The 24,287-nt window shown below is 46.4% G+C and overlaps 1 protein-coding gene across 3 annotated transcripts in view; it reads right to left on the bottom strand.

Moving 5' to 3' along the window:
* The window catches only part of LOC143985666 (carbohydrate sulfotransferase 6-like), a 76,345-nt gene extending 68,231 nt beyond the window's left edge, over window positions 1-8,114 (bottom strand). For all 3 annotated transcript variants that reach the window (XR_013275929.1, XM_077484738.1, XM_077484739.1), the window contains exon 1: window positions 7,936-8,114. The gene's annotated coding sequence lies outside the window, so the exon portion shown is untranslated. The remainder of the gene's footprint in view (window positions 1-7,935) is intronic.
* Between the last annotated feature and the right edge of the window lie 16,173 nt (window positions 8,115-24,287).

Here is a 24,287-nt window from a genome sequence, read left to right as displayed (position 1 = left end):
GTATATTAAACTGCCACAAGGGTGAGAACAGATATCTCGGAGAAGAGCTGTGAACTCATGAGATGTGACATATCACAGTTTATTAAACGGACACCTTAATGTGATATTAATGAAGCTGCTCTGCTGGTTATTACTTATGGAGTTATTGCAAACATATTTTCAAAGGCTTTTTTTTTTCTAGTGAAATCAAGGATAATATTATTACGCTTTTTTTTTGGGCAAGTTTCCACAACACCATTATCCCGTAGTTTTTAAAATCAAAGATACAACTATGTTGGTGTCCCTTGTTAATTTTACATTGTATTTTTTAAATGTAACTGCTGACTCCCAAACTGTCATTTGAAGTAATACACACAGCCAAGTATTATTCTCCACAATTGTTTTATTGTGCATTAAAAAAAGAAAACAAATAAAATTAGACATGCTATCTGCCAATAGAACTTAACCAAAAAGTGCATTCTGTGCATCCAAAAATATAGAAAATATACCAAATCAAATCATTATTCAACAAAAAAAATAAAAGCAATAACTCCAAGGCCAATAATAAATAACACGTTATATCCACCGATTCCGCAATGTTTGGTTGACGAACGGGTGTTCAGAAAGAGAGGCCCGGTATTCAGCGGAGGGCTGGCATGACAGGGGTTAACGGGGCGGAGCAATGGAGGGGGTGACTGTATGGGGCTGGCTGGCTTAGAGGATGGGGCGGGCTCCACACATTCCCAGGTAGGCAGGAAGCGGAAGGGTAGGGGCCAGACTACATGAGGAGCCGAGAGGGTAAGGAGCTTCCCACCCACCCACCCTACGATTGGAGAAGCTTGGTGTGATGGTATGGAGAGGGTGGCCAGAATACTGGTTGGTGGTTATTTGGCGGGTGCAAGGTACTTGTTAAGGTCATATGGGCACCTAAAGGGCATGGTTTAGGGATCCGTCTGAGGGCGGCTCCCAGTTGGTATATGGGTACCTGCTAGTTGTCGGAGGCTTTAGCAACTTGAGGCCTGAGAAGTGGCTAGCAGGTACAGTTATGTGTTATGCCTATTGGACCTTGTGCCCCATGGTGGTGATAAAACTGAAAAAAAATTAAAAAAATTATATATATATATATATATATATATATATATATATAGATAGATAGATAGATAGATAGATAGATAGATAGATAGATAGAAAGGTTATTACGTTATTTTTATGTTAATGATGGAAATTTATATATTGGTTAATAAAATGGCTGCTGTGGCCAATTCACTCCACCCATGTGATGTGTGGTCATTAGGGGGAGGGAATGGTTTATTGGTAACAGGTTAAGCCATAGTTAATACCATAGTCAAGGAACAAAATTAGCAGAAGGAGCCCAAAGGGTGGCGCTTAAGAGCTGAAAAACCACGTACAGTAGTACATCTAGTACGTCACTATGTTTGTAATTGTTGGCCAACAATTGTGTGGCCATGTGTATGCAAGACAAGTTTGGGACAATGCCCTTCAAACAAAAAATTCCACAGTTTTGTTGGCGAATAATCTGATCGTATGTACGAGGCTTGAGCCTATATTTGTTGATGTGCTCTGGAACTGGTAGGCACATGAGCTAGTAACAGTTAATGAGAAGGACAGCTACAACAAATTGGAATTCTATAAACCCTCAGAACAGCTGTTGAAACCTACGATTGCACCAGGGACCTTTAGTAGAGTTGTGTACAATGGAAAAATTTGTTTAGTTTTGGATTCATTCCTTAACCACTTGCCCACTTCCTAACCAGACTTTCAGCTTTCGGTGCTCTCACATTTTGAATGACAATCACTCAGTCATGCAACACTGTACCCATATGGATTTTTTGTCCTTTTTCACACAAATAGAGCTTTCTTTTGCAGGTATTTAATCACCGCTGGGTTTTTTTAAAAACATTTTTGTGCTATAAAAGAAAAAAAGACTGAAAATTCTGTAATTTAGCAAATTAGTCATTTTTCTTCTTAAATTTTGGCCAAAATTTATACTGCTACATATCTTTGGTAAAAAAAATAACTCAAATCGGTGTATATTATTTGGTCTTTGTGAAAGTTACAGAGTCTACAAGCTATAGTTGCCAATCTCTGAAAATGTATCATACCTGAAGTACTGAAGGCCTATCTCAATTCTTGAGACCCTAGCAAGCCATGAAAGTACAAATACCCCCCAATTGACCCCTTTTTGGAACGTAGACATTCCAATGTATTTAGTAGGAGGCATGGTGAGTTTGTATTTTTTCCCACAATTCTTTGCAAAATCAAGATTTTTTTCCCACAAAATTGTCATATTAGCAGGTTATTTCACACACACAGCATATGCATACCACAAATTACACCCCAAAACACATTCTGCTATTCCTCCCAAGTATGGTGATACCACATGTGTGGGACTTTTATGCCACGTACACAGGACCGGACTTTCTGGCAGAAAAGGTCCCACGGAATCATTTCATCGGATATTCCGATCGTGTGTGTGCTTCAGTTGACTTTTTTTTTCAAAAAGTCTGACATAGCTTGAAATAGAACAAACTTTTCTACAGAGAAACTGTTCGTCTGTATGCTGGTCCGACAGACCGAATAAGACGCAAGGGCAGCTATTGGCTACTGGCTATTGAACTTCCTTTTCTAGTACCGTTGTACGTAACCGCATTTGAAACGAATGGACTTTGGTGTGATCGTGTGTAGGCAAGTCCGTTCGGTCAGAACTCCGTCAGAAACTCAGTCGGAAAGACCGTCAGAGTTTATTCCGATGGAAAGTCCGGTCGTGTGTATGCGGCATTACACAGCCTGGCCACATACAGAGGCCCAACATGCAGGGAGCATCATCAGGCGTTCTGGAGCATAAATTACACATTTCATTTCCTGACTACCTCTTGTAATTTTGAAGGCCCTGGAGCACCGGAAAAATTACCCCATTTTGGAAAGAAAACACCCCAACGTATAATCTATGAGGCATAATGAGTCTTTTGAACATGTAATTTTTTTCTACAAGTTTTTGGAAAATGTGGAAAGAAAATGAAAACCCCTTTTTTTTTTTTTTTTTTTTTTACACAAAGTTGCCCATTTATACAATATTTCTAACACATGGCATGTACATGCCAAAAATTATACCCCAAAATAGATTCTCCTACTCCTCCTGAGTATGGTGATACCACATGTGTGAGACTTTTCTACAGCCTGGCCGTGTTTTACAATCAGGACACTTTAATGAAGCCACTTATGGCTTCATTCCAGTCTGTCCCTAGGCGCTGGAGGCATCGGACTGTTGATTGGGGCTCCTGATGGAATGGAGGCGGGAGGGGGGGTGACCCTGACTCCCGCTCCTCCGACATAACAGTCGAGCGGCTTTTAGCCGCATCAGTTGTTATAGCTGGAAATCCAATCGCCGGCTCTAAAAAACGGTACCAGGATGATGCCTGCACTGTATAATTGCCAGGGGCGTTGTTAGGTGTCAAAAAGACCAGGGGCTTCAGCCCCAAGTCCCAGGCCGGCATGGGGCGGAGGGGAGGGGTGTTCGTGGCACAGGGTTTTTTGGCCGGGTGGTGTGGTTGTGTGCAGGGCCGCTGATAGGCCAGTACAACTGGCCCTGCTATACCGGGCCCGGCCAGCAGAGGGGCCGCAACCTGAACAGATATGTCATTTAAAAAAAAAACAATCCTCCAGCAAAACACAGAGGCAGGAGGGGAGGAACTATTTCTTGTATTTCGGGTGCGGAAGAGTGCCTCTTCCGTGCCCGCTCCTCGTGCTGGCTTAAGTCCCGGCCAGTGCATCCTCTGTAGTGCCTTCCCCCTGGCGCCGCGGAGTGATTCCTTCCTGTCTCCTTGCGTGAGAAGTAGCAGTAAAGCGACTCAGGTGAGCAGCGGCAGCAGAGGATACCAGCATCACCATCTGCACACGGTGAGTTGAGGTGTTACAACACCTATTGTAATAGAATCATCCACATCCTCACAGTGCCTTATGATTCTCAGCATAGGATAATCATTGGCACAGGAGGTGCTCTATGGCTCTGTCAGAGTGTGTCACCTGCTGTTGTGTGCTGACTTTGTTACTTTATGGCTGTACTGTGTGTTACAGATTGTACCACTGTCTGTACAGCCATAGCAAAGTCAGCACCGAACAGCATGTGACACTTTGAAAGTGCCATAGAGCACCTACTGTGCTGTGTGAATGATTATCCTAATGCTATAAGGCCTCATGCACACAAGATGCTTTAAAAACGATCCTCCTCTTGGCAGCAGTCTTTTGCCAGAAAAAATGCCTGACGCTTGTAAAAGTGTCTAAGCGTTTACAGGCATAAAACACTTGGGCATTCATTTGATTGGCCAAAATAATAAGTTATTCTGGTCAATGAAATGAATTATCGCTCAAGCAGTAAACGTGCCTAATGGTAACGTGCGTTTAGGAGCATTTGCATTTGTCAAGCTTTTTTTGGTCAAAAAAACTGCTGCTCCTGCATGCACTGGCCTGATGTTTTTTTTGTTCCTAATTGTAAACACCCCTGCCACAAAAAATTCAAAAATTCTATGTGTGCATAGACACATAGGATAACAGGAAGGGGTGCTTGGAAGCAGTAAAAAAATGTGTGCATGAGGCCTAAAGATCACAAGGCACTGTGAGATGCTACTGTACACTTGTGTTTTTGGAGCAGTAAAAATGCACAGCTGAGCTACATTTTTACAGCCTTCAACCATTTCCCTTTAACCATGGCATTTTATATCAGAGCTGGGGCCTTGTTGCAAGCACGTCTTTTTCAAACACATACACGCATTTCCAGCTGTGGTCAGCAGCCAGGAGTGTGTGTATATTTGTAAAAGCAACTGTCATGTTGAAGTGATGCAAGCAGTTCTGAAGTCACCTTTCACTTCCACAACTGTTGTATCATATCCCCCATCAACTTTTGGGGAAGGGGGACGGGTTCAAAGGGGGCCCCATCAGGTAGGCTGTATGGGGCCCCATGACTTCTAACAGCGGCCCTGGTTGTGTGGCAGGGGGTAAGCTCACTTGCTGGTTACTGCCTGGCTTACGATGTCCGATCAATGCTGACCACTAAACTCACCTGTCTGACACAGTGACTGACCTACCTGACACGCGCTGACCTACCTGGCACACATAAACTGACCTACCTGGCATGCACTGACCTACCTGACACACATACAGTGAACTACCTGACATACATACACTGACGGTAGTGACACACACTGACCTACCTGACCAGGAGACTTCACGCCTGAGCTGCTGCTGCAGGAAACATGGTGTGCGGTGCGTGCCCATCATCACAGCAGGGAGGAGAGGAGTGCCGAGCGTGGATCTCATGGTGGCGCGGAGGCTGCATTGTAATTCCCGCCTTCTGGAGCTTGCAGCACCTATGATGGACGTCACACATCCCGCGGCCCCACCATTGGACCTGTGGGACGTCCATCATAGGAGCTGCAGGCTCCAGAAGGCGGGACATGCTATGTGACTTGGCGGCACTCGGCATCAGAGCAGTCCCCGCTCGGCGGTGCTCAGGTCTTTTAATAGAACCTTGCCCACTCGAGACCCAGGGCTTTTTGGGGACCCACTCGGGGCTTCAGCCATGGCCAGCTCCCCCTGCTGACACCACTGATAATTGCATAATTTAATAGTAAAAATCTTGTTATATAACGTTCAAATAAAAAAATTGGATTTTAAAATACTCATAGCTCCCAACTGTCCCTGATTTGGAGGGACTGTCCCTGATTTGGAGCAATGTCCCTCTGTCCCTCATTCCTCCTCATTTGGAGCAATGTCCCTCATTCCTTCTCATTTGTCCCTCATTTTGGTCTGATCTATATACTTGTATATAGAAAGACCTTTTTTATCTATAAAAAAGTGTTTTCCAGCGCTAAACCTTTCATCTGATTTCTAAATTGCTGTATTTGTAAATTCCAAAAGCCAATATAACCTCTTGAGATCCACGCTATAGCCGAATGACGGCTACAGCGCGGACCTGCTTTGCCGGGACGACGTCTATTGACGTCGTCCCGTGCACGAGCGGCCTGCGCGCCCCTTGAGAGGCACGCGCAGCGCGCTCTGTGATCGGCGAGTCTATGAGACTCGCCTGATCACGGATCCGAGCAAGGGGTCGATCCCGACCCCTTACCACGTGATCAGCTGTCAGCCATGACAGCTGATCATGTGATACAACGGAGTCGGCAATCGGCTATTTTAATTTAAAAAAGCCGATCACTGGCGGCTGTGATCGGGACATCAGTCCCGATCATGGCCAGCGTATCAGTGCCCACCTGCCTCCTGCCAGTAACCCCCAGATGATTAAAAAAGTGCCACCCAGCAGTGCCACCCATCAGTGCCCACAGTGCCATACATCAGTACCCACAGTGCCATACATCAGTGCCCACAGTGCCATACATCAGTGCCCACAATCTGCCTCAAAAACATTGCTGCACCTCAGTGCCACATATCCGTGCCCATCAGTGTCATCTACCAGTGCCCATCAGTGCCGCCCAGCAGTGCCACCTATCAGAGCCACCTATCAGAGCCACCTATCAGTGCCCATCAGTCCCATCTATCAGTGGTACCTATCAGTGCCCCTTAGTGCCACCCATCCGTGCCACCCATCAGTACCACCTATCAGTGCCCATCTTTGCCCATCAGTGCCGCCTTATCTGTGCCCATCAGTACTGTCTTATCTGTGCCTATCGGTGCCACCTTATCTGTGCCTATTAGTGTCGCCTTAACTGTGCCTATCAGTGCCCACCAGTGCCTATCAGTGCCCACCAGTGCCGCCTATCAGTGCCCACCAGTGCCGCCTCATCAGCGCATTTCAATGAAGGAGAAAAATGACCTGTTTGCAAAATTTTATAACAAACTATTAAACATGATTTTTTATTTTTTTTTATTTTGTTTGTTTAGCAAAAAATAAAACTCCTAGATGTAATTAAATACCACCAAAAGAAAGCTCTATTTGTGGGAAAAAAATGATAAAAATGTCATTTGGGTACAGTGTTGTATGCCCGCGCAATTGTCATTCAAAGTGCATCAGCGCTGAAAGCTGAAAATTGGTCTGGGCAGGAGGGGGGTTTAAGTGCCCAGTAAGCAAGTGGTTAAAGGAATAGTAGTGGAAAAAAAAAAAAAAAGCACTTGTGGGTTTAACCAATCTTGTTTTTTGTTTGTACAATTCTCCTTTAAGGGGGCGTGTCCCTCATTCCCATCTCAAAAAATTGGGAGCTATGTATATGATATTTATCATGTAGTATATCATAATAATAATAATAATAAAAAATCTAAAATTATATATTGCATAAGGAAATTCAAAGATCAACAGAATCTTATTACACATTGGGGGTTATTTCCGAAAGGCAAATCCACTTTGCACTGAAAGTGCACTTGGAAGTGCAGTCGCTCTAAATCTAAGGGGAAGTTCTGCTGATTTTATTATCCAATCATGTGCAAGCCAAAAATGCTTTTTTTTTTATTCTCCTTGCATGTCCCCCCTCAGATCTACAGAAACTTTAATTCCAAGCGCACTTGCAGTGCAAAGTGGATTTTCCTTTAGTAAATGACCTCCATAGAGTTGGATTTACTAAAGGCAAATAGATGTTCACTTTGCAAGCGCAGTTGCTCCAGAGCTTAGTAAATGAGACGAAGCTTCACTTTGCAATGATTATCCAATCGCATGCAAGGAAAAAAAATAAAAATAAAATAAAATAAAAAAAGCATTTTTGCTTGCACATGATTGGATGATGGAAGTCAGCAGAGCTCTCCCTCACTCACTAAGCTCCGGAGCAACTGCACTTGCAAAAAAAGTTCACAACTTATTTGCCTTTACTAAATCCACCCCATTGGTTTTCCTAGTCTGCCAACCAAAAAAAAAGGAAAGTATTCAGGTAAAAACATTATTGTAGTCAGAATTATTATTTTGTATTTTTTTTTTTGGATACAAATGTATCCGGTTACCTGTGAATAATGGAGCTTGGAGCTGTAGGATCTCGCTGGGAAAAGGACAACTGGAAAAGCGATGAAGTGAAGAGAAAGTCTGAGTGAGAGTTTATGGAGGAACGAGAGAGAAGGAACCAACCGCAAAATGTGATGCAGAGTAATGTGAGACTTCAAACAGGATGGACGGCATTTAGATCGATCGATGTACAAACAGATGGCAAAAAGCACAGGTGTTTATAAGGAAGAAGGATATTGTAATACTTAGGAATGTGCAAGTCAAAGTACAAATGAAATACGGGTGAATTGCACAAGGGGGTGAGGGCATGGGAAAAATACTCACTAAATCTAAAATCTACCTAAATCTAAATTTATTAAAATGTATCTAAATGTAAAAACAAAAAATGTGATAGATTTCAGCTTACCAGTCCTTAGGTGCAGCGGCTACATTATTATTTATTTATTTTTTCTGGATTTTTTTTCCACATGATGATCTTACCAATATACTTCCTGTCCTAGGGTGACAGCATTGGGGTTATTTACTAAAGGAAAGTCCACTTTGCACTGCATGTGCACTTGGAAGTAAAGTCGCTGTAGACAGGGCCGTCTTTAATACTGATTGAACCCTGGGCAAAAATTTTCTTGCCGCCCCCCCCCCATGCAGTTTTGCTCTCCACCCGCTCTGAGACATACAATAAATAGCAGCTAGACTTACAATCAGTTTACTGTATCAGATCAGGCAACAATTGCAGCATATCATTACTGCTTAATGACTGGTTGCTAGAGGTTACAGCACACATTGCGGCTCACTGATTGGTTGCTAGAGGTTACAGCACACATTACGGCTCACTGATTAGTTGCTTGAGGTTACAGCAAATGATTTCTGCTTGTTAATTGGTTACTAGAGATTACTATAAAGTAATACTGCTCACCGATTGGTTGCTGGAGGTTACAGCACATCATCTCCTCACTGCAGGGGAGCATGATACACATATGAATGCCACCTTTATTTACATATCAATGCTGCCGGCCGCATCTATTTACTTAGTAATGCCGCCACTATTTACATATGAATGCCGGTTATTTACATGTAAACACAGGGTCTGCAGGTGAGTTACCTGTACACAACAATAGGGCAGAGCTGGGCAGCATTAGTACCATCACTTCACACTGAGATATTGGGACTAAAACTTCAAGGGACAAGGGAATTTAGACTGGGATAGTTGGCAAGTATGAGGCAGCTGCTTTGGGCCCCACAACAATGACAGGGCCCAGGGCAGCTGCCCCTTTTGCCCTGCCTTAAAGACGGCCCTGGCTGTAGATCCGAGGGGGACATGCAAGAAAAATAAAAAACAGCATTTTAGCTTGCACAGGATTGGATGATAAAATCAGCAGAGCTTTCCCTCATTTCCGATCTACCTCTTAGATTTATAATGACTGCACTTCCAAGTGCACTTGCAGTGCAAAGCGGATTTGCCTTTCGTAAATAACCCCCTATTGAATCACTGGGGTCAATTTACTAAAAGCAAATAGACTGTGCAGAAAAGTGCAAAGTGCAGTTGCTCCAGAGCTAAGTAAATGAGCAGAAGCTCTGCTGACTTCCATCATCTGATTAGAGGTGCCACCTTTCCTTCAAGTCAAACCCAAACACTTTAGTGGCACACAGCAATTTTTTTTTTTATAGTATAAACTATACATATATGTTGTAATTAAATAACATTTCTAATCTAAATGAAGTTAATCACTAGAGTTCCCCTTTACATCAGAGGCCACAGAGTTCCCTTTTTACATCTGAACTCACAGAGTTCCCTTTCCCTGTAAGGGGGGACTCTGCAGACTCTGACATAAGGGATGCTCAGGGAACCCTGATTTCATGGGGAACACTGAGAACTCTAATGTACGGAGAGGACTCTGATGTAAGAGGGAACATTGTGGCCTCTGGTGTAAAGGGGAAGTGTAAAGGGGAACTCTGATGTAAGGGGTGCTCCGAGAACCCTGATTTACCTTAGTGTACTCACTCAGATGCAGGAGAGAGAAGGGGGGAGACTTCAGTCACAGGCTGAGATGGATGGTGAGCTCACTCACCCCTTGGCAGTCAGGACCTGTCATCCAGATGTATCTGAGGCTGCTGCACTTCAATTTTTCGGCCCCCATTTTCCTTTTCTGTGGCACAGCGCCTGGCATTGGAGTGTGGGCAGACAAAGCGAGGTAGGGGCAGGAGGAAGAGGCACAGATCAAGCCCTCTCTCCTCTCCCCCGTCTGTGTGGGGGAGGGGTAATTGTTAATACTGGCTTTGCGCAGTGTGAAAGAGAGTGTAACAGACACTCTCGGCTTACACAACTGCAGCCGGAAACCCTGCTGGGAAGCCATAGTCTGGTCTGAATAATGTGTCTGGGTTGCAGGTGGTCTGATACCCGAACGCATGATTCCAAACCCGAACTGTCCGGGTGAATCCCGGACAGATGGCAACCTTACATCCAATCCAGGGCCAGGTTAATGTAGGGGATATTGGAGCTGCAGCTCCAGGCCCCTACCTTAATATAGGCCCCAGCAGGGTTGGACTGACCATTTGGGCACTGCCCTTGCCCTACTGATGCCGTCCACTGACAACCCCAGCCCCAAATGCATTTGAAAAAAAAAAAATATAAAAAGTTAAATTGTAAAAAAATAAACAAATATTAACAATAAAAATATTTAAAAAACTGCTGACACCGTCCACCGCCCTACTGACACCGTCCACTGCCCCTACTGACAACACCCACTGCTCTACTGACACTACCCACTGCCCTACTGACACCGTCCAGTGCCCTACTGACACCGTCCAGTGCCCTAGCAGGACAGTGTCAGTAGAGCAGTGGGCGGTGTCAGTAGAGCATTGGACGGTGTCAGTAGAGCTGTGGACGGTGTCAGTAGAGCTGTGGACGGTGTCAGTAGAGCTGTGGACGGTGTCAGTAGAGCTGTGGACGGTGTCAGTAGAGCTGTGGACGGTGTCAGTAGAGCTGTGGACGGTGTCAGTAGAGCACTGGACGGTGTCAGTAGAGCACTGGACGGTGTCAGTAGAGCTGTGGACGGTGTCAGTAGAGCTGTGGACGGTGTCAGTAGAGCTGTGGACGGTGTCAGTAGAGCAGTGGACGGTGTCAGTAGAGCAGTGGACGGTGTCAGTAGAGCAGTGGACGGTGTCAGTAGAGCACTGGATGGTGTCAGTAGAGCTGTGTTTGGGGACCTGGGTCCTGCCCCAGGAGACATGTATCAATGCAAAAAAAAGTTTTTAAAAAACTGTATTTTTTTCGGGAGCAGTGATTTTAATAATGCTTAATGTGAAACAATAAAAATTAAATATTCCTTTAAATATCGTGCCTGGGGGGTGTCTATAGTATGCCTGTAAAATGGCGCCGCTTTCCCGTGTTAACATTACCACAGCAAAATGACACTTCTAAAAGAAAAAAAAGTCATTTAAAACTGATCGCGGCATAATGAAATAATGTAATGAATTGTCGGGTCCCGCTCCCAGCAATATAGTTAAAACTCATTGAAAACAACGTTCCCCCCCCCCCCCCCCCCCCCTTCCCAGTCCATTACCAGGCTCTTTGAATATTAAGGGGAAGCTCGAATCAAAAAAAAATGTTTACATTGCGTGGGGGTCCCCATAAAATCCATACCAGGCCCTTCAGGTCTGGTATCGATATTAAGGGGAACCCTGCTCCAAAATGAAAAAAAAAATGGCGTAGGGATCTCCCCATAATCCATTTCAGACCCTTATCCAAGCACACCACCTGGCAGGCTGCAGAAAAAGATGGAGGATAAAAGAGTGCCTCCCCTCCTGAACCATACCAGGCCACATGCCCTCAACAAGGGGAGGGTGCTTTGGAGTAGCTCCCCAAAGCACCTTGTCCTCATGTTGATGGAGACAAGGGCCTCATCCCCACAACCCTTGCCGGTGGTTGTGGTCTGCGGGCAGGGGGCTTATCGAAATCTGGAAGCCCCCTTTAACAAGGGGACCCCCAGATCCCAGCCTCCCCCCTGTGTGAATTGTTAATGGGTACATTGTACCCCTACCATTTCACAAAAAAGTGGCAAAAATTGTTTTTTTCAACAATGGGGACAAGAGGGGGGGGGGGGCAATCTCTCATCCCCCATCTTTTCCTGCAGCCTGCCAGGTTGCATGCTCAGATAAGGGTCTGTTATGGATTTTGGGAGGACCCTTACGCCATTTTTGTTTCAATTTTGGTGCAGGGTTCCCCTTAAAACCTTCAGGTATAGTATGGATTTTGGGGGGGACCCCATGCCATTTTTTTAAATTTGGTGCAGGGTTCCCCTTAATAACCATACCAGACCTGAAGGGCATGGTATGGATTTTGGGTGGACCCCCACGCAATTTTTTTTACATTTTTGATTCGGGGTTCCCCTTAATATTCATACCAGACCCAAATGCTGGTGGCCCAGTCGGCTACTGCTGAACTAGAGAAGCACCTGTGCCCCTGACTGAGGTGGAGCCATTACTTGCAGAACAGAAAGGGGGGGGGGGGTGGCAGAGAGAACACATTGCCCAGATTCTGGAGAGTTCCTGGAGGCTACAATTACATAAGACCTATGAGGACCTGTCCCCATCTATGCACCATGAAGCAGGATGTAGTGCAAAATCTAGCACATAAAGAACTTATACATAAAATCATGTTTTCCACAAGGAGGGGAAGTATGCTTGAGCTACTCTGTTTCTCCAGGTTGCAATGAGTGGTGCAGAATAGTAGGGATGAGCCGAACACCCCCCCAGTTCGCTTCGCACCAGAACCTTTGAATGGACCTAAAATTCGTACGACCTTTAGAACCCTATTAAAGTCTATGGGACTCGAATCGTTCCAAATCAAAAGTGCTCATTTTAAAGGCTAATATACAAGATATGCAACAGACAACACCAGCAATAAGGGGTATCTAGAGGTGCATACTGTGCTGGAGGCACACAACACCCACTTTAACAGATGCAGATGCCTGTTTAAGAGAACACCAGCAATAAAGGGTAGATACAGGTGTATACAGTGCTGTGCTGGAGGCACACAACACCCACTTTAACTCCTGCAGATGCCTTTATTATAGAACACCAGCAATAAAGGGTAGATACAGGTGTATACAGTGCTGTGCTGGAGGCACACAACACCCACTTTAACTCCTGCAGATGCCTTTATTATAGAACACCAGCAATAAAGGGTAGATACAGGTGTATACTGTGCTGGAGGCACACAACACACACTAACTCCTGCAGATGCCTTAATTAGAGAAAAACAGCAATACAGAGTAGATGCAGGTGTATACTGTGCTGGAGGCACGCAACACCCACTTTAACTTTAAGATGCCTGAGAAAAGAACACACTGTCCCTGCCTATCCTTCTCTCCATGCATGCCGGAACACACTACACAAGGCCGCTATGCTGGTAGCCTTATATAGCGTGGGGCGTGTACTAAACCCCCTGAGCTATAATTGGCCACAGGCATCCTGCCTGTGGCCAATTATGGCTCTCCTCGCTGCCGGCGCTGTGATTGGCCAAGCATGCAGGGTCACAGTGCATGCTTTGCCAATCATGAGCCAGCAATGCACTGCAATGGCGTAGTGCATTGTGGGCCATTTGTGCCACACGAATTTGGGGTGAACGGTCCACAAAGTTCTGAATTCACCGAACAGACGAACGGCCGATGTTCGAGTCGAACACCGAGCTCATCCCTACAGAATAGGGTAATTCTTGATCTTGAATATGAATTAGAGTGAATGTATGTGGCCAGGGCCATCATGGATGAAGTTGAAGAGCATCGGCAAGGCTGGGTTGATGACGTTGTTTGGGAATACCTTAAGCCTTGCAGGAACCCACAGTTACTTGAGTTTTGATAAAGATTCTTGAGCTGCAGAAAAAGTTGGATCCTGGGGAGGACCATTTCCAGAGACAAAGTGGTCATCTGTAAAGCTGGACACAGGGAACAAGAGTGGTCTATTAATATCTGGGGCCCTGGTGGGATAATGGCCCAGGTCCCCGGTTTGGACTACCGCAGAAGAACCGTCTTTTTTTTTTTGTGTGTGTAACCTAATATTTCTATTGCCTGGTGTCCCGAAGGGCTTTTACTACAGATTGTCAGCCATCAATAACATACAAAATCAGGGATACACTGAACTTTTGCCTAGGCTAGGTAGAAACCTGTCCCTTTAACCAATGGCATGCCATGTGAATATTCATCCCCTGTGGATTTGCATTATACAGACTACTTGTACAGAAGCCATCAGTTGCTTTTTCGTGCGTGTTTGTTTTTTTTCGCATCGTTTGTTTCTTCCTTCAAGGAATGAGCCTAGTCACAACATTATAGCTAAGAATATAGGGGCATTTTGGACTTTGGAGCTGCAAAGCCAACACAATACTTTTAAAGTGGTGTTGCCACCAAAAAATAAAAAATTCTTTAAAATTCTTAAAAAAAATCAAAAAAAAAATCATTGGAAATTTTTTTTTTTTTTTACTCACCTCTAAATACCTGTTGCTAGGGGGTCCCTCGTAGTCTGCCTTCTTCCTTGCCCGGGCTGGTGAGATCACTTCCCCTCGCGCCGCACAGTCACCTGGGACCTGTCACGTGTCCCAGGTGACTGTGCGGCGTATCACGGCGCCCTGCGCTGCTCGCGCATGCGCAGTGGGTGCCAGGCTGTGAAGCCACAGCAGGGTGCCCACAGTACGAATGACGGCGCCGCGAGCGAAGCAGGGAACAGGGGGGGGGCTGCGTTCCCCCGCATCGCTGGACCCTGGGACAGGTAAGTGTCCGATTATTAAAAGTTAGCAGCTGCAGTATTTGTAGCTGCTGACTTTTATTTTATTTTTTTTAGGGGGTACCCCACTTTAAGTAATTATAAAGTTTATTATTTTTTTTTAAATAACAAACATGTTGTACTTACTTGCCATGCACAATAGAATTGCACAGAGCAGCCTTGACAATCTTTCTCTGCCCCCCCCCCCCCCCCCCCCCAACGCTCTTGGCTCCACCTATTCTCAGTGTGCCACCACAAGAAACCACTTCCTATGGTGGCACACCTGCGGGCTCAATCCCGAGCCACACTGCCTGCATCCAGAAGCATAGACAGTGCGGCTCAGCCCCACACCCTGCTCCTTCGTCACAGTATTTGACTGACAGCAGTGGGAGCAAATGGCATCTGCTACCTCAGCAAAGCCTGTGAGATTGGGGAGAGCCGCTACAGATGGGTACAGCACTGGATTGAGTGAGGGCTCAGGTAAGTATGAGGGGGGGGGGGGGGGGGGGCTGAGGGGGTGATATTACTACTTAAACTCTTTTTACCTTAATGCAAGGAATCCAATAAGGTAAAACATATTTAGGCTGTAGAACCACTGCACACAGGCCCCTCCCCCCCACCCCCCCCAAACATAAAAATAAATAAATAAAGAATCAGCAGCTACAAATAATGTAGCTACTGACTTTTAATATTATGATACTTATCTTAGGATTCTTCAGTTGTTTTTTGGGTGCTGGCGCCACCATCCCGGCAATGGGAAACTGGCAGTGAAGCCTTGCAGTTTCACTTCACACGAACAAAGCACACTCCACTTTGTGAATGGGCCGCGGGTTTCTGGGACCTATGAAGTGTGCCCCCCCTTTAAGGCCTAATGAAGAGAATACCCCTTCTTTCTCTGCAGCATCTACATTGACTTGTATGTTTCTTTTACAGTCTAGCTGATTAATTATTTCGTTAAATAGAATGTGTTTCAGCTCTTCTGCAGGGTAGTGGAGACCATCAACAAGTCAAGCTACTTTGTATTTAGCTATATAACCTTTACTGCATATGGTTTTTTACATTGCTTCTGTGCCCCTAAGGGGTGGTAGAATACTGAAAACAATTTTATGGACATTAAACTCTATACTTCAGGGGTTAAATGTTGTTTATACACCATTGATGCACTGGAATATCATCTTGGTGGACATGATGCTTCAAATCTAGTATTGCAATGTACACTATATTGTCAAAAGTATCTGGACGCCTGCCTTTACACGCACATGAACTTTAAAGGGGAGTTCCACTCAAAAGTGGAACTTCCACTTATCCGACTCCTCCCCCCCCTCCGTTGCCACATTTGGCACCTTTTCGGGGGGGTACCTGTTTTTGACACTTCTGGGAGACGGGACCGCGGCCTTGTCTGTTGGATGTTCCTCCTTCTTCCTCCGCCACCAGACCAATTAAAAAGTGCAGCATGCTTCGCACAAATGCTCAGTAAGGAACCAGCTGTGAAGCCGAAAGGCTTCATTGCTGGGTTCCCTTACCAGGAATGGCAGCGGCTGCACTCGACAGCCAATTCGAGGAACAGCTGAAGTGCTGACATTGCACGCTGCCTGGACAGGTAAGTGTCCATATATTAAAAGCTGCTGACTTTTAATTTTTCATGGGAGGGGGGGGGGGCTGGACCTCCTCTTTAATGCCATCCTAGTCTTAGTCCGTAGAGTTTAATATTGAGTTGGCCCACTCTTTGCAGCTATAACAGCTTCAGTTCTTCTGGAAAGGCTGTCCACAAGGTTTAGGAGTGTATCTATGTGAATGTTTGACCATTCTTCCAGAAGAGCATTTGTGAGGTTAGACGCTGATGTTGGATGAGAAGGCCTGGCTCTCAATCTCCACTCTAATTCATCCCAAAAGGTGTTGTATTGGGTCGAGGTCAGGACTATGTGCAGGCCAATCAAGTTCTTCCACCCCAAACTCGCTCACCCATGTCTTTATGGACCTTGCCTTGTGCATTGGTGGGCAGTCATGCTGGAACAGGAAGGGGCCATCCCCAAACTGTTCCCACCATGTTCGGATCTTAAAACTGTCTAAAATGTCTTGGTATGCAGACGCCTTAAGAGTTCCTTTCACTGGAACTAAGGGGCCAAGCCCAACCCCTGAAAAACAGCCCCCACACCATAATCCCCTCTCCACCAAATGATTTGGACCAGTGCACAAAGTAAGGTCCATAAAGACATTGATGAGCGAGTTTGGGGTGGTGGAACTTGACCTGCACAACCCGATAGAACACCTTTGGGATGAATTAGAGCAGAGACTGTCTTCTTGTTCAACATCAGTGCCTGACCTCCCAAATGCACTTCTGGAAGAATGGTCAAACATTCCCATAGACACACTCCTAAACCTTGTGGACAGCCTTCCCAGAAGAGTTGAAGCTGTTATAGCTGCAAAGGGTGAGCCAACTCAATACTGAACCCTACAGACTAAGACTAAGATGCCATTAAAGTTCATGTGTATGTAAATGCAGGAGTTCCAATACTTTTGGTAATATAGTGTACAGTGTATGTCATCTGTATGTTCAGCTCACTTACCAGCTAGTCTGCATCAAAACCAAACTGACCCTGTCTAACAGTTCACATTGCCCTTCCATGTACTGCTTGCTGCTATAGATTGGGGCGGTTTTAGGGTTGCCACATCATCCCTTTAATCCAGGAAACATATTAATTACACAGGTTCTGTGGCTGATTAAGGTAATTAAACTCATTTGGTGCTGTATCTGCATTAAATCAGCCTCAGAACCCATGTAATTAATATGTGTCCTGGATTAAAAGGGATTATGTGGCAATCCAAGGCGGTTGCCATTTTTACTATAGCATAGGCCCGTGCCGGGACATGTTTACCCACACGGGGGATGCACAGATGTTACATTTATATCAATTGGGACAAAGTGGTTACACAGGCGCAGACCCAATTTGATATCACAGGGTATGCACCCACATCCTCATGGATGCCACTTTGGGAGCAGCAGCTGTGTTGGTGCCCTATTCAGGGGTCAAGTCCTGGGGAAAAAAGTGTGAGAACTCCCACCCAAGATTCACTCCCCCACCAAAAAAAAAAAAAAAGGGTACGCTCATATGCATATATATTTCACAGAAAATACAGTACAACATTTATTGTAAAGTGCCAGTTTACAAAAACAAAATAAGTTAACTTGTCAAACAGAATAATCAACACAATGGGTGATGATCTTTCCCTCGCAGGGAATTTTTTAACACAAATACACCCTGTTCCAAATTCTATGTTACACAGCCCATTAGAAAATATCCAACTGGAATAACGTTGCCCTTGCCGTGCAAGATTATCGGCAACGGATCAAAAAACTCACGGATCGGATCGTTCCTCGGATCAGGGTCACGGATCGGATCATTTTTCGGATTAGCAAATAATAATTGAATTTGCAAAAACCTATGAAAATTCCACCACCATATAGTCCCCCTGCAATATACATCTCCCCCACTGTAATATCCACGTCATCTCCCCCACTGTAATATTGGCTGAGCATGGATGGGTATGGATGGGTATGGCTGGGTATTTGCAGGGTAAGTATTGGCAGGGTATTGCAGAATATTGGCAGGATAAGTATTGGCAGGGTATTGCAGAGTATTGGCAGGGTATTGCAGATTATTGGCAGGGCATTGCTGGGTATTGCAGGGTAAGTATTGCAGAGTATTGTCAGGGTAAGTATTGCAGAGTAAGTATTGGCAGGGTAAGTATGGCAGAGTAAGTATTGGCAGGGTATTGCAGAATATTGGCAGGATAAGTATTGGCAGGGTATTGCAGAGTATTGGCAGGGTATTGCAGATTATTGCTGGGTATTGCAGATTATTGGCAGGGCATTGCTGGGTATTGCAGGGTAAGTATTGCAGAGTAAGTATTGGCAGGGTAAGTATGGCAGAGTAAGTATTGGCAGGGCAAGTATTGGCAGGGCAAGTATTGGCAGGGCAATTATTGGCAGGGTAAGTATTGGCGAGTAAGTATTGGCAGAGTAAGTATTGGCAGAGTATTGGCAGAGTAAGTATTGCAGAGTATTGGCAGGGTAAGTATTGCAGAGTATTGGCAGGGTAAGTATTGCAGAGTATTGGCAGGGTAAGTATTGCAGAGTATGTATTGCAGAGTATTGGCAGGGTAAGTATTGGCAGAGTACGTATTGGCGAGTAAGTATTGGCAGAGTAAGTATTGGCAGAGTAAGTATTGCAGAGTATTGGCAGGGTAAGTATTGCAGAGTATTGGCAGGGTAAGTATTGCAGAGTATTGGCAGGGTATGTATTGCAGAGTATTGGCAGGGTATGTATTACAGAGTATTGGCAGGGTATGTATTGCAGAGTATTGCAGAGTATTGGCAGGGTATGTATTGCAGAGTATTATTATTATTATTAATTATTATTATTATTATTAACGAAATCATATAGCGCCAACAGTTTACGCAGCGCTTTACAATGTATAGGGGAGACAACACAATTACAGTACAATACAAAAGGTGCAGGAGGGCCCTGCTCATAGAGCTTACATTCTAAAAGGGAGGGGGTGGTGGTACAAAAGGTAATAGCTGCAGAGAATGATTTGATGGGGGCAGAGTATTGGCAGGTTAAGTATTGCAGAGTATTGGCAGGGTGAGTACTGCAGAGTATTGGCAGGGTATTGCAGAGTATTGGCAGGGTAAGTATTGCAGAGTATTGGCAGAGTATTGCAGAGTATTGGCAGGTATGTACTGCAGGGTATTGGCAGGGTAAGTACTGCAGAGTATTGGCAGGGTAAGTACTGCAGAGTATTGGCAGGGTAAAGCCGCGTACACACGGGCGGACTGTCTGGCCAACTTAGTCCGTCAGACAATCCGACGGACAGTCCGTCGCACTTTCGAATGAACGGACTTGACCACACACGATGCACAAACAGTCCGTCGAAAGTTTGCGCGATGACGTGTACAGCACGTACGACGGGACTAGAAATAGGAAGTCCAATACACAGCAATGCAACCTTTCGCCGTGTAAATCCTTTCTGAGCATGCGCCATACTTAGTCCGTCGAACTAGCCTACTCACGAGCGGATTGTCCGCTGAAACCAAAGTTTGACGGACAATATTACGGAAATTCCGAAATACTTAGTCCGCCAGACTGCACGCTGAAAAAGTCCGCTGAAGCCCACACACGAGCGGACTGTCCGCTGAAATGTGTTTCGACGGACTAAGTTGGCCAGACAGTCCGCCCTTGTGTACGCGGCTTAAGTATTGCAGAGTATTGGCAGGGTATGCATTGCAGAGTATTGGCAGGGTATGCATTGCAGAGTATAGGTAGGGTATGCATTGCAGAGTATTGGCAGGGTATGTATTGCAGCGTATTGGCAGGGTAAGTACTGCAGAGTATTGGCAGGGTATGTATTGCAGAGTATTGGTAGGGTATGTATTGCAGACTGCAACTTAGTTAAACACACTAACCTGGTATTCTCTTCTCAGGAGAGAAGTAAACTGGCACCAGTGCAGCGGCTGTGGATCGGCGGTGGCCCCAGGAGACCAGGACTGTCTAGCACTGGGCAGAGGGGAGGGAGGGGACAGTCCGGATCCAAGCGGTGTGTCTGTGTCTGGCTTTTCTGGAGGCGCTGCTCAGCCGTAGCCCGGGCCGTAGGTGCGCTGCCCACGTGTACGGCCGACGTCATGTGACCGGTTGCTAGACGTGGAGCGGCCCTAGCCTAGCAACCATAGACTCAGCCGGCTAATGGGAACGGCGTTCCTGTTGTGGAAATAGTACAGGAACGCCGTTCCCATGCGTTCCCGAAGGACTCAAGCCCTGCTATTGACATAATGGGATTGCCGTCAGGGGGATGCGTGGAACACCTCTGCATCCCTATGCAGGTAAACACAGCTCTGCCTGAGTATACTCTATAGTGCACCCACAGATAGGCATGAGCTTCGAGTTCGAGTCGAACTCATGTTCAACTCGAACATTGCCTGTTCACTCGTTTTTGGGGTGTTCGCAGCAATTCGAAAAGCCGCGGAACACCCTGTAAAAGTCTATGGGAGAAATCTAAAGTGCTAATTTTAAAGGCTTATATGCAAGTTATTGTCATAAAAAGTGTTTGGGGACCTGGGTATCAATGCAAAAAAAAAGTTTTAAAAATAGCCGTTTTTTCGGGAGCAGTGATTTTAATAATGCTTAAAGTGAAACAATAAAAGTGTAATATTCCTTTAAATTTTGTACCTGGGGGGTGTCTATAGTATGCCTGTAAAGGGGAACATGTTTCCCGTGCTTAGAACTGTCCGTGCACAAAGTGTAATTTCTGCAGGAAAAAAAGTAATTTAAGAGCACTGGCAGCTATAATGAATTGTCGGCTCCCCGTAATACAGATAACAGTCATTGAAAGTCATTGATTAAAAAGAAAAAAAAAATACTTGGGGTTCCCCCCAAATTCAATTACCAGGCCCTTCAGGTCTGGTATGGATATTAAGGGGAACCCCGCGTCAAATAAAAAAAAAATGATGTGGAGTTCCCCCCAAAAATCCATACCAGACCCTTTATCCAAGCACGCAACCTGGCAGGCCGCAGGAAAATAGGGGGTGAGAGAGCGCCCCCCTCCTGAACTGTACCAGGCCACATGCCCTCAACATTGGGAGGATGCTTTGGGGGTCTGTGACCCCTCAAAGCACCATGTCCCCATGCTTATGGAGACAAGGGTCTCATCCTCACAACCCTCTGCCTCCGCCCACCCCCTTCCTTCTAGGGAATTCTCTGACTGGGATGGCTCATCAGCCCCATTGCAGCCAGACCCAGACCCATGGCCCCAGCAGCCCAACCCCTGGCCCCATCAGCCAGACTGTTGATCCTAGCAGCCGGACCCTTGGTCCCAGCAGCCGGACCTTTGGCTTCAGCAGCCGGACCCTTGGCCTCAGCAACCATGCCCCAGCAGCAAGGGCCTAGCAGCCAGATCCCTAGCTCCAGCAGCCAGACCCCTAGCTCCAGCAGCTGTCCCCAACAGCTGGCCCCAGCAGCCATACCCCTGGCCCCAGCAGCCAGACTCCAGGACCAGCAGCCCAGCCCCATTAGCCAGACCCTTGGCCCCAGCAGCCAGGCTCTTAGCCCCCTTGGCCCCAGCAGCTGTCCTCTTGGCCTCAGCATCCAGACCCCTGGCCCCAGCAGCAAGGGCAACACAGATAGGGGGATAATATGTTGAATTCTGTTTAGCCAAAAAAATAATAAAAAAATTAATGAGCTAGATAATAGATATCAATATTAAACAGATACAACTACCGTATATACTCGAGTATAAGCCGAGATTTTCAGCCCCTTTTTTTAGTCTGAAAGTGCCCCCCTCGGCTTATACTCGAGTCACCGCCGTCTGCCTACCCGATCAGCGTGTCGTGCAGACAGACGGCGGCCATTCCACTATTCAAAAGCCACGCTTCCCTGTCTGTGATAGGCGGAACACTCAATTTCCCAGCAGTCAGTGGTCCGCCTATCACGGACATCCGCTCATCCTCATACTACGGACGAGGATGAGAGGATGTCCGTGATAGGCGGACCAATGACTGCTGGGAAATTGAGTGTTCCGCCTATCACAGACAGAGGTGCGGCTTTTGAACAGTGGAATGGCCGCCGTCTGTCACAGACGAGGAGAAGAGGTGCGGCGATCCTGGCATGGCCGCCGTATGTTTTTACATGCAGATCGACACAGGCTGCAGAAGGACAAAGAGGCACAGGACACAGGTAGGCTGGACACAGGGATGGATACAGGGATGGACACAGGGATGGACACAGTGATGGACACCGTGATGGACACAGGGATGGACAGGCATGTCTCACCCTCGGCTTATACACGAGTCAATAAGTTTTCCCATTTTTTTTGTGGTAAATTAGGGGCCTCGGCTTATATTCGGGTCGACCTATACTCGAGTATATACGGTATATTTTTAGTCCATTGGATAGTCTTTCTTAGAGCTGTACACTAGTGGGCTTCCAGTCTTTAAAGCAAGAAGAAGCTCTAAAACAACAAGAAAAAGAAAGAGAGACGGTGCCCTCTAAGTGCAGCAATTCGATTAAAAGGAATTTATTAAGTGGATTAAAAACACTCACATGTAAACAGTGGTGTACAGGCACATCAATATTAGAAGGTTCATCCGTATATCCCTGTGAAGCACAAACCATAGAAGCTGCGGTACAAAGGTGTCGGCATCCATCCTCTAGCTAGTAGCCGCTGGTGTGGTGTGTTCCATGGCACTTCTGGATGGTCGGAGCGCGGCCAATTGATATAATACTCCTGCTCTGCTGTATATTGATGGTGTGGCATCCGAGAACTGAGGAAGGAGCACGCATGCTCCGAAGCGCCGCTCACTCAAGCCCGTTCCCGGATGCCATACCATCAATATACAGCAGAGCAGGAGTATTATATCAATCGACCGCGCTCCGACCATCCGGAAGTGCCACGAAACACCACACCGCCGGCTACTGGCTAGAGGATGGATGCCGACACCCTTGTACCACAGCTCCTATGGTCTGTGCTTCACAGGGATATACGAATAAACCTTCTAATACTGATGTGCCTGTTTACATGTGAGTGTTTTTAATCCACATAATAAATTCCTTTTAATCTAATTGTTGCACTTAGAGGGCGCCATCTCTCTTTCCTTTTCCCAGAAGCAAGGGCCTAGCATCCAGACCCCTGGCCCCAGTATCCAGACCCCTAGCTTCAGCAGCTGGCCCCAGCAGCCAGACCCCTGGCCCCAGCAGCCAGGCTCCAGGACCAGCAGCCCAGCCCCATTAGCCAGACCCTTGGCCCCAGCAGCCAGACCCTTGGCTCCAGCAGCCGTCCCCTTGGCCCCAGCAGCCATCCCCTTGGCCCCAGCATCCAGACCCCTGGCCCCAGCATCCAGCCAAACCCTTGGCCCCAGACCCCAGGGCCAGCAGCCCAGATCCAGCAGCCAAACCCTTGGCCCCAGACCCCTGGCCCCAGCATCCAGACTCCAGGACCAGCAGCCCAGCTCCAGAAGCCAAACCCTTGGCCCCAGGTCTCAGGACCAGCAGCACAGCTCCAGCAGCCAGACCCTTGACCCCAGCAGCCAGGCCCTAGCAGCCAGACCCCAGGATCAGTAGCCCAGCCCCAGCAGCTGTGTGATCAGGTGGCATTCCATTCGGCACTGGTAAGGCTGCATTTTATTGGGGGGGGGGGGGTGAGTCGGCATCGACATGAAGTGTCACCTCCATGAAAATAGTTTTTGCAGGTTGGGATGTCTGCACCCATGTAAACAAGGCCTACAAAAAATAATCACAGTCACCAGAGCAGATTCTGACATCAATGGGACTGCCTGCAGAAGGGTGCACGGATCACGGTAAACACAGCCCTGTTATAATACGCCCCATGTGAGTGAGGCCTTACACACTGTCACCAGAGCAGTGAAGTGTCACTATGGTGACATTGTACTGCTGTGACTAGTGATTAGAGACACTGGCTGGTTGCACTGGCATACAATGTCATCAGAGCAGCTGGCCAGTGTTTCTGATCAATAGCAGCTGTAGTACAATGGGGGTTGATTTACTAAAACTGCATGATGCAAAATCTGGTGCAGCTCTGCAAAGGGAAC

The sequence above is a fragment of the Lithobates pipiens genome, unplaced genomic scaffold, assembly GCF_037356315.1.
Source record: "Lithobates pipiens isolate NorthernLeopardFrog02 unplaced genomic scaffold, aLitPip1_a1.2 Scaffold_1, whole genome shotgun sequence".
NCBI lineage: Eukaryota > Metazoa > Chordata > Amphibia > Anura > Ranidae > Lithobates > Lithobates pipiens.
This window is presented reverse-complemented; position numbering and strand designations above follow the sequence as displayed.